A 12,113-nucleotide genomic window follows, 5' to 3' on the forward strand; every position below is an offset into this window, starting at 1 on the left:
TTATATTGTGTTTCTCGGTCCCAATCCTATTTCCTGGAGATCTAAAAAGCAGGTTTCTGTTGCTCGATCGTCTACGGAAGCTGAGTATCGTGTTGTCGCCTCTGCTGCTACGGAGGTGCAATGGGTTGGATCCCTTCTTGCTGAACTTGGTGTTGTTCATGCATCCTCTCAGGTTCCTATCTATTGTGACAACATCGATGCTACCTATTTATGTGCAAATCCCGTGTTTCATTCTCGCATGAAGCACATTGCTTTGGATTATTATTTTGTACGTGAGCTGGTTTAGAGCCACAAAGTTCGTGTTTCTCATGTCTCGTCCTCTGACCAGTTGGCTGATGCCTTAACAAAGCCGTTCTTTGGTTCTCGTCTGCGTCTACTATGTTTCAAGATTGGTGTCTCTATGAGTTCACCATCTTGAGGAGGACTATTGGAATATGTTGTATATTTATTGTATATTATGTTTCCTATTATCTTGTAATCTTTTATTATTTGTAATATTTATCTTTTTTTTAATCTTTATTGTTTTATATAAACATCTTATGTAATTATTCTTGGGATATATGAAAATATTATTATCTCATTAGTTTCTACACCCGGGACCGGCCCTGGACCCGCATGTGGACCCCGCTTGGCCGGATCTAGACCTGACCCGTCGGGTCGGGTTCAATGCGGGGTTGGGTTTAGACCCAACCCATTGTCATTCTTAATTTTAGTTTAATTCACGTTTTAAATTTCTACTTCATGTTGTCTTAGGTGTTGACAATACTTTTAGTGACCCGATCTTTGATTTAAGTATTTAAGTGTCTTAACATGTTGAGATGGTTAAAACATGATCAGAGAATCTTAATTTGGGTGTATTTGAGTAGGAAATCGAATTCAGAATGTTCGGAGATGGTCCATAAGGTTTCAAGGACCAGAGTGGTTCGGAAGGTTCGAACTTGAGAGCTAGGATGATCGGTGGTTCCGAAGTGATCGGAAGAAGTGATGTAGTTTGAAAACAGAGGGTGAGTTCGGAAGCTCTGAACCCACGGTCTTAAGTTCCAAAGTACTACAGTCAGACATGGTATAAATTTTGATGGGTGATTGGACGGGTGACAGTTCGGAAGTTCTGAAGAGTGTTGACAGTAGTGAGTTTTCTAATCCGGGACACACGTTCGACAATGGGGGATCGAAAGGATGATCGGAAGCTCCAAAGAGCGTTCGGAATGTCCAAACTGACGATCGGAAGGTCAGATTTTTGTCTATAAATAGAGGCAAGATTTATCATATTTAGTGAATGCTTTAGATGTGGGTTTGGAGACAGTGTCTGATTCTTAGTGTTTTGGTCGTCTTTTCGAGGGTTGGGCGTTAGCGAAGTGCTATGGGGCTTGTAGCTGATTCATACTTGGTTCAGGATCTTCGAAATCAGCGGGCTGACGACGGACGCATGTATAAGTCCGAACTCTTAGTAGTTATTGAGAGTAGCAATTAGTTTAGTTAAGACTTTTAGATAAGTATTGGTGATATGGTGTTGTCTTGACTTGTAGGATTGGATTGTAGACAGTTGTTTTTTCAGGCTAGTATTGAGGTACGTAAGTACTGACTGAGATAGCCAGCGAGTATGCATGTTTATATGTTGCATTATTATGTGTTGCATTACTATCTGCATGAGATGCATGATATTACTGTCCATGGTTTATATGAGCATTAGCATATTACGTTGAGCCTGTATATTCTTTCAAAAGATATCCAGTTGTTTCTAGGGCCGCTCATCCCTAGGTTTTTTTTTGTACGATCGGGTACCGTGTGACACCCACTGTTTCGAAGGAGCAGCGCGTGCGGTTTTATCCAGGATGGTGATAGTCCAAGATCAGTTTTCAATATGTGTGGCATCCACTGTATCTTTGGAGCAGCGTGCGCATAATGAAGCCGTATGTGTTCTGAGCATGATGTTTCAGATCTTGATCCCAGTGTATCAGAGCATTCATTATTTCATGTTGCATGCATTATTGACTTGTGTACTCGTACTTTGTGTCCTGGGCGTTAGCGCTAATGTCCATGTTTTTATCTCGGACATCTCATTCGATGGGACATATTTGCAGGTGGATCAGGATCGAGTTCAGTGATTGATTAGTGATAAGGGCTTTGTATCAAGATATTACCAAATGTTTTCAATTTTAGACTTTGTTTCAGTATCTATTCGATTGGGTTGTATTGATTAGGTTCTAGTGATTTACCTGTTGTATTCTACCGGGTTGTTAAGATGGTATAAGTTTTTTGAAATTTCTCTGATTATCATTGTTTAAGTTTTAATTACATGCGTAAGATTTATTTAGTAGGAGATTTCGGAATGGGTCGCTACAATACCAAAGACAACACCTACTCAAAATTACACACATCTTTATTCCCGCCACGACGCCAAATCCTTTCAAGTGGCATTAAATTCAACTCTTGAATTTACTAAGTGAGATTCCAGCTGTTTTTTTTGTTTTACAGAAATCTATCATAGATGTGCCTATATCTAACATCGAACTCCAGCCATTGGAAGTCAACGAGTCAGACTCGTGTGAAGATACAATTTCCTATTATGTGAGAAGATAAGAGACAAAAAATAAAATTGGACAAAAAAATCTAAGCACCCTAGTTTACCTGCTCCTGAAAATCTGTTAAGAGTGTCACCTGCTCGAGGATCGTCTTGACCAAGGAATTTAGGTAAGAATCAATTTAACATCAAGAATTATGATTTTGTGCAATGCAGGGAATGAATGGATATGAACACTATGCAAATGAGTCTGCAAATAAACTCCTCAAAGGTGTGACCTTTTTCTTGATTGATGATAACTCTGATGGAGATCAAGAACCAAATGAAGAAGAAGATCATACCTCCCTGATTGTATTGTTGAAATAAAAGAGGTGTTTTCAAGTCAACCCACCGGATGTTTCCTCCGGTGTTTCAACACCAAGCCGCAACACCAGCAAAAAATAAGTTTGCTTGAATGTATCCACTCTTGGTAATTTTAGAGATCGGGAAGCTGAAAATGATGATATAAATCTAGAGAGTGTATAAAAAATTTATGAGGAGTCGTATGCTGATTGGATCAACGAAACAAGTTGAACACAACTCTCTCTAAAAAAAATCTAATTTGAAATGTGATGTATCCAATATTAAAGTGATTCTATGAAATAAATATTTTGAATTGTGCAGGGTTAAAGGGGAGCTTGAAATAGCAACAATAACACTTGCTAAGTTTAATTTAATACATCCAAGCTTGATTCTATACTTATGATAGATAAAGATGATAAGACTAGTCTAGGGTTTGGAAACAATATGTTTAAATTCGAAGAATCATCAAAACCAAATGTGCTTGTGAAAGAAATCAATACTTCTAGAACACCAAATGTCGCTCCGCAATCAAAAAATCTCCATCACAAGAGCATGTTTATACTCAAAAGCCAAAGCAAATAAAACGTCATTTTGTTTGTCATTATTGTTTCAAATATGGACATATCAAACACTATTATTTCAAACATAAAAAATATTACATGGAATGGGAATCCAAGCAGATGTTGCCCATATTGTTGCACAATACCTACCGCAACACCTCTAACAAAATACCAATAGTGAGGAAAATTTGGGTACCAAAAGTTAAAAATCATTGTCATATTGTTTATACATATTTGAAAACTAACATTTCAGGTCATTGGTACTTTGATAATAGAAGCTCACACCACATGACATGTTCAAAAGAACATCTCACGAACTTTGTTGATCAAAAGAGTGAAAGAGTGACCTTTGGAGGTGGTGCAAAAAAAAGGATTGTTGGCAGGAAACAATGAATGTGGGAGGACTCCCCAAGATTTATAATGTGCAACACGTCGAGAGACTAAACTCAAACTTGATAAGCTTCATTACATATCAAGTTTAATAAAAATACTTGTGAAGTTTTTGATCATGCCAACATGTGTGTTGTGTCAGTTACAAGATCAGCGGATAATTTATATCAACTTTGAGAAGAGCTTGCTTGCAAATACACGAAAGCGAATGATCTTGATATATGCATCAAAAGTTGGGACATGCAAACTTCAAGACATTGAAGAATATGTGTAAGTATGATGATATACAAGGTATGCCAAATCTGAACTTTGGGTACCATATGTTTTTGGAGCGCATCAAAAAGTTAATAAAACTCGGTTGTATCCCATCTTACAACACTTTGGTACAACACGTTGTCTTGAAATTTTTCATATGGATTTAATGGGTCCTATAGAAGTGGAAAACTATGGAGGTAAGAAGTATTATTTTGTGTGTGTTGATGACTTCTCATGTTTCATATGAGTAAGTTTTATTAGAGTGAATTCAGACACTTTTGACACTTTTAAAAATTTACTCGCAAGGATTACTAACATATATAACTTGAAGGTAGCAGAATCAGGACGGAACATGGTAAGGAATTCGAGAACTCTTTTGTTTTCAACTTTTTGGATAAGAAAGATATTTCATATGATTTCTCCACCCCCAAAGACTCCTAAACATAATGGAGTGGCCGAGAGGAAGAATCGAACTTTGCTAGAGATGGCTAGGGTGATGCTGAGCTCAAAGAATATTTTGAAACGATTTTGGACTGAGGCCTTGAATATTTCTTGCCATATTTCAAATCGTGTGTACTTTAAGTGTGGTTCTACTATGAAATAGGATGTTGTAGACGATGTTGATGACACCTTGTACCGAAGCATTATTGGTAGCTTTTTGTATTTGAGTGTTAGTCATCCTGATATAATGTTCAGTGTGTGTTTATGTGCAAGATAACAGTCTAATATTAATGTTACACATTTAAAACACCATGAAGCAAATTTTGAAATATGTGGATGATATCTTACACTTAGGATTGTGGAACACCAATGAAACTAACACCAATTTTGTTGGGTTTAGTGATGCCGATTGGGTTGGGGACTTGGATGACAGAAAAAGCACCATAGGAGGATGTTTCTACCTTATAAATAATTTGGTGTCATGGTATAGTAGTAGAAAAATCATTTATAAGACTAAGCAATTAAAAAAATAAAGATTAAATATCTTTAATAATGAAAATGCACAAAGATTCCTTTGTAATTTGTAGAATGATGCAAATAAGTGCGTAGAAAAATAATAAAAGCTTCAGAATTCAGGTGTAGTAATGATACATTGATGCATCCCCCGTCGGAGAAGGAAATAATTTGAAAATGAAAAAGATGATTTGTAGTTCCACTCTCATGCAGTATGTCAGTAGTACTGAGATAACAGTAGAACAATCATGTTTTTAAAAGGGAAAATACTTTTTTTGGTTCACTAACTTGTCTATGTTTTCGTTTTGGTCCATTAACTTTTCGAAGTTTGGTTTTGATATACTAACTTTTAATTTTCAGTGATTTTGGTCCAAATGCATACGTTTCAGCTAGACATTTGCCGGAACATGCTGATGTGAGCCAATGTCTAGCTGACACATATGCATTTGGACCAAAATCACTGAAAATTAAAAGTTAGTGTACCAAAACCAAACTTCGAAATTTAATGGACTAAAATCAAAACATGAATAAGTTAGTGGAGAAAAAAAAAGTATTTCTCCTTTTTAGAACTCGGGCCAATGAGACAAATCGTTATCCAAAATGTCACAAAAGTTAAAATCCAGCAAGTCAATTTCGTTAGACATCTCCCAAAAAACTTTAGCACTTGATAACTAACAAAAATCATCAAAATACCATCAAGTCACAAATAAAATCAAGGATATCATCATACATTTTAAAAAAATTAAAGTGTAATAGAAATCATAGATAGGGATCATAAACCACATAAACAAATTGTACGTAGAAGGAAAATACCAACTCCAAGTATCACTTATACACATGTTGAAGGAAATGAAGCACTAAACTTCAACAACGTCCTTACATCAACCAAGGAGATTGCATCTCAAACATTCGTGAAGGCATAAGAAATATATCAAGTATCAACCAAGGAGAGTGTATCCCAAGCATTCGTGAAGACATAAGAGAAAGATCAGATACATGTTTTTAATTACTCAATGGGGAACCGAAAGTTAGATTCAATAAAATGATATTGATATATTATGCAAATAATCACTATATTGTGCTGGCGACAAACAATTCACACAATTTAAATATAATTCCAACATAAGATTTTCTATTATGGTATAAATGATTAGAAAAAATCATTTGTACGCAGCTCTCAATCCCCCAATTACCGACAATAGATATAGCATATTTAAAATATGATGGTTTCACCTACTATAGACAATGATCATGAGTTTGAATTTGTTTGTATGACTGACCGATTTCGTCTTCTTTCATAAGTTGATCAACGTCGTGCAAGGTATTTTGCCGTTGTTCTTGTTTCATGGAATGTCTTCTTTCACGTTCACAAATTGTACTTACTTTTCGTCGTTCTACACTATTTTTATTGGAATGAGAATGAGAGTGAGACATCATTGTGTTATATATATATATATATATATATATATATATATATATAGAGTTTTGCTATGCTGCTCACATCCCATGCCCACCTCCATGCCCATCTATGAGGTGGCAATCATCCCATGGATGAGATGAATCATATACAAATGGTTCATCCAATGGATGAGTGCCACCTCATAGGTGGGCATGAAGGTGGGCACGGAAAGTGGGCAGCATAGCAAAACTCTATATATATATATATATATATAGTTTTTTTATGGTGCCCAACACTATGTGTCCACTTCATGCCCACCATGTACAATAGATGAGTTGACTTGTACATGATGGGCATAAAGTGGGCATATAGTGTTGGACACCTTAAAAGAAATCAATATATATCATTTCACGGTAATAGATGAATTAAGACCCAAGTAAATCATAGATAAAAATAAAGAATAAAAATCGAAGCGAAATACATATATCATGATATGGTTCTAACATGATGATGTGATATAGGATATATTTCATACTTGGTACGTACAGAAATTTGAAAGGTAAAAAAAACACAATGATCGATAGTTCCTCATTGGTATAATCAGAGGAAACTAATGCTGGAAAGATAACTCATATAGCATGATGGATCATGCTATACTAATTTTTTTATAAGTATCTATTTCGTGTTTGTTTTACATTCGATAACTGCCACTACTAGAATAATGGCTTCTAATGACACGTATAAATGCCCTTATATGGAACATTTAGTGACATTAAAGTTTTGATTACATTTACAATAAATGTCCTCTATTTTAATGTCGTCTTAGCCTTTGTGACATTTTGCAATGTCAGGATAAAATATTATTAGGGACTTTAAAAGTGTCATAAATTACGGATTTCAAGACAACATAAAATGTCAAAAAATGTTATTTTTAATGACACTGATGTATGTCTTATACGTTTATTTATAACAACAATAAAAATTGTCAGTAAAAGTAATTTATAAAGTCAATTTAAAATGTCATGTCAACTAGACTATCGTGACATTTATAAATGTCTTTTATACTCATTTTTATGACATTGAAAAATGTAACTATTTGCTATTTATAAAGACATTTCAAATTTCTTTTTATCAGTTTTACAATCACATTAATAAAATTTTGATGCCCTATCAAGACATCAAAAAATGTCAACAATTAACTATTTTGATACCATTATTCTCGTAAATATAAAATTAATTTAAAACATAAATAAAATTTTCATTGAAATCAAAATGCTATACATGATTGTCACATTTGTTATTTGTCTCTCAACTTACAAACTTTTTACTTCTAAGTAGCTATGAACCAAAAAATTACACCACAAAATTTAGTTTTTGTGCTAATAACAAAATAAAATATAGCAAAAATTCAGCAAACTGATTCATATAGCACCTTCAACCTCCACATCCTCATAAAAATCCAATGTTCGTTCTTTGATACCTGCAAATACAATAATACATATTTGCACAAGTAAGATAAAAACAATAAAAATGTAAAGTGAACAATTGATAATTGAAATGATTGAATACAATATCAAATGAGAATTAAACCGTCGTTTGAATAAGCTTACCTAATAAAATTTGTACCAACCATCAACTGCAAATAAAATTATACGTTTAAAATTAAATGATATAATAAGAACCTAAAAAAAACATATTGGAAGTGCTTAAATTGAGATCGGTGCTTAAAAAGAGAATCATTCGAGATGTAAATGTTGAAGAGAACTTCAACCAGACCAGGGTAAATGCAGTAATCATTTTTTAAAAATGAATATACTCTTCTACTGTATATATGAGAATTCTCAGCCAGAAAACAAGTTACAAATTCTGATGGTAGGCATTACCTCTGCAAAGTTCCTCTGAGCAGCAAAGCCAGCATAGAAACAACTTGTGATTGTCTGTGATAGGTGAAAGAGATCTCAAATTATCCATGAAAGACACCGAGCACATGCATAGTCCAACATGAAGACAATTCCAAATTTATTTACATTAGAAGATATCGAAATGATATGTTAGCCCGCAACTCTAAAATACTGCAGGAGATGCATAATAATATATGAGAATCAAGAAAACGTTTCCCCACCCATTAATAAGATGGTCTCAAAGCTACTATTTTTTTTTTCTCTTAGTTATGTTCGTCAAGTAGACAAATATAGAAACTTATGATAATGGGTGAATGTTATTTTGATAAGTTCATACTTCCCTTGAAAAATAAAAAATTAGCCAGCTTGCTTCTCAATTGTTTCATTGATGTAACAAAACACAACAGATACACGCAGCTTTCATCAACAAGTGCATTGAACTAAAAATGGCACAAGTTAATTAAACATTGCACTGTTTCAAACATAATAAAAAATGGCATAAGTGAATTAAACATTGCACTGTTTCAAACATAATATTTCAAACATAATAATTGCACACCGTGACAAGGTTTCAGAAAACATTTTTTTATGCAGGTAAGACCTAAGATCATTAGGATAGAGTCCTGGCTGCTTAGCCAGCTAAACAATAACAAGCTAAATCAGTTGCCGGGGCTTGGAAGATAATAAATCATAGATTGATTGTTAACAAATTGATTATGACGTGACTTAATACCTCGCTGACTATAGATGTTATCTTTGTGCAATTTCAAATTTTCAAACTCACCTGGATTAATGCTGCAGCGGACCTACCAGCTCCCGCAGACACACCAATTGGTACAAACAGATGCGAAAAAGTCGGGGTCAATATTTTCAATCCAAAGGCAGCATTTTCTAAAAGATCAGCAAATAGCCTCCAACCTTCGGATTGACATCAAAATGCCTCCTGTATTTTCACAATCTTTTTTCGCATAGAATCAGAACATAGTGCTTCAAAGTTCTTAAAAAGTTTTAAATGCAATGAAATATGTCCAAAATCAGTGCGATATTAATCTAAAATACAACAACGTTGGCCATCATTACCATTACTTGGATCCTTTTTAAGCAAAGGACTCAAACTTCTTTTAGAACCAAATAAATGAAGGCGAATATTTTTCGGCAATTTTATCACATCAGGGTCTCGATTCCCATTTTGGAAAATAGCACAAAGACACGTGTAGTTGTGTCAAAGATACAAATTAAGTTTTTCAAGTCACCAATGATCAATACCAGATACTAGTCATACTATATAAGAAGAGTATTAGCCGAAAATAATATTTTAGATTCATAACATTTTTTTTCAGAAGAGAAAAGGACGGACTACCTGTTTTTCAAGGTCGTCTATGTCATCCTCAAACAAATCTTTTGATTTAACCTAAAACAAAGTTGAAGTTAAAGCACAATAAAAGAGACGTTCTTGGTCAAACAGTGTCATATGTATATTAGAACCAACCTCTGGGCTTCTGATTCTCAAGGACTTTTGAGTTCAAGCAATCGTCCGTCCACTGGATTCCATTCACGCACATGGACTAAAAGTGCGCGCAGGAAACAGCTCGCAAAAAGGCAGAAATACAGAAATATGTATATATTCAATAGAATCATGTATATCAATTACTATGGCTTGCTTTTATTGTTCCCTTCTGGATAAATATTTTTTTCCAAAAGTCTATACGAAATTTATTTTATGTTCACAAAACATGCAAAGATTACTTGGTTAATGTAGCAACAAGAACAATCCCAGTTCCTGAAAAACATCTAATACCAATTTATTTATACGTGCACTAATCAAATTTCATCAATATGGCAAAGCTTAAACGTACTCAAATCCTCCTTAATTATAAGGAGCATTCATTTCTATCCTTTGCCTCAATGTATTGATCACTTTCTAGATTAAGAAAAAACGATAAACAATGAACACTCGCTAGATTAAGAAAAAAGAACTATTTTATCTTAAAATTAGTTGGTATCATACAGTATCACGGAGATCATATAAATAAGATGTCAGTATATTTTTTAGGATTACACTAAAGGAGAATTTGCAGAATATTAAGTACTTGTCTTCGATGGTGGACATTAGTTTTAAGCGAAGGTAAGTATATAGATGTTGGAGCTAGAAGCTACGGTTCTAGCATTGTCAGCTGGTTTAAGAAGCAATATCCTAAGCAGATCAAGAATTTTGATATATATGCAATCGAAGCAGATAAGTCCTTCCATGACGAGTACAAGTTCAAGAAGGGGGTTACCTTGCTTCCATACGCCGCGTGGATCAGAAACGAGACCTTGTTTTTCGAAATCAATCAAGATTTATTAATTCCAAGAAATGGACTGAAAATGTTAAAATCCAAAAATATGAAGAATCCACAACATAAAACCCATCTTAATCTGTGCGCGTAAGAGAAACAAGGATAAAAGGATATACATACTAAAAAACAGCTAACAAAGTGGACGAACTCGTGAGGACAAAGACGCGCAGCTTCGGTCGCGAAACAGGGTCTAATTTCAAGCTTCTTGCTTGCGATTTAGGAAATAATCAAAAGCTTTAAGGCTTGGGTTGCTGGAACAGAGGTGGTCGGACCCTCTCCGGTGGTTTACGTGCGGCGGAGCGGCGAAAACCAAAGGTAGGAGATGGCTAGGATTGAGAGGCCACGGGAAAGGGGCTTAGGGTTCAGGTTTTTTCCCCATTTCTAAGTTTTAATTAATAATTGATGTTAAAGAATAAGAATTAATAAAGATTGAAATTGATATTATTTGAGTTTGAATGTGTACATGGTTTTTAGTGGGAAAAGATGGAGGGAATTGTGAAAATAAAAGAGGGATTGATATAATAAAAAGTTGATATTTAATGACATTATGATAAAAATGTCACTATAGATAACTTATTATGATTTATATTTTATCAAATTTATTTTTTTTCACAAGTGTCATTAAAAAGTAGTTTTGCCAACACTATATAAAAAATGTCATCCCAAAAATGTCACTATATCCAAATTTTCTAGTAGTGTGCCTTTTCTTTTGTACTTTTTTTTAATATAGTTAACAGTATTTGAATTTTTTATAATTTTGGAGAGTGGTTTTATAAAATAATTTTGTTGAAGAATTAAAATTGAATTCACTTTTATTTTTTGGATTTGGCGGAATAAATATAGTAAAATAATGAGTGTTTGAATTCGTCAAAGAATCGAATATAATTATATGTTTATAATTTTAAACCCTTTGTAACCTGCATGCTTAATTAATTGGTTGATATTGAAAAAAGGTCGGAGCACTTTAATTCTCAATGTTTTTATTTGAATTTAATAGGATGATTGAGTGGTTGAATTCAGTAAATAATTCAATATCTGCTGATGATTTGAAGTGAAATGTTTTTTTTTTCTACTTTCTTTCGTTGGTTTTTTTGCATGGATTAATAAGTTCAATTAGTTCCTTTATGGCTTTATGTATAGAGCTGCTGGATTTAGATATTTCACATGGATGAGCTAATTCAATATTTACTTTAGTTAGAGATGGTTTTGTTAGTTTTTTTACATAGTTTAGATAGTTTAACAATTTAAATCTTTCACTAATGTTTTTGATGCGTTCAAAAATTTTGTATCAAATAAATTACCTCAAACCGATAATCAATGAACCAATTTCTTCAATAAATCGAGTCGAATGATCCCAAAATATTTCTGTGTATCAAAGAAAACATTTGAAATTACTCCGTCCGAAGGCGAAAACACTCTGATGATCAAGTCAATATAGGATTCAATATAAAA

The 12,113-nt window shown here is 33.8% G+C and overlaps 1 long non-coding RNA gene across 5 annotated transcripts; it reads right to left on the reverse strand.

Annotated features, from left to right (window-relative positions):
* Positions 1-7,654: 7,654 nt before the first annotated feature.
* On the reverse strand, positions 7,655-11,069 carry LOC140863475 (uncharacterized). 5 transcript variants are annotated; one of them, XR_012143943.1, is made up of 8 exons: positions 10,782-11,069; positions 10,602-10,637; positions 9,812-9,887; positions 9,683-9,733; positions 9,107-9,280; positions 8,305-8,358; positions 8,032-8,057; positions 7,655-7,901 (listed from the first exon to the last, which is right to left on the reverse strand). It is a non-coding gene; the product is annotated as an uncharacterized lncRNA (long non-coding RNA). The 5 variants fall into 5 exon arrangements; XR_012143942.1 differs by having other exon boundaries at positions 10,602-10,683; XR_012143941.1 differs by having other exon boundaries at positions 9,812-10,637.
* Between the last annotated feature and the right edge of the window lie 1,044 nt (positions 11,070-12,113).

This window comes from Henckelia pumila, chromosome 4 (genome assembly GCF_033568475.1).
Source record: "Henckelia pumila isolate YLH828 chromosome 4, ASM3356847v2, whole genome shotgun sequence".
Lineage (NCBI taxonomy): Eukaryota > Viridiplantae > Streptophyta > Magnoliopsida > Lamiales > Gesneriaceae > Henckelia > Henckelia pumila.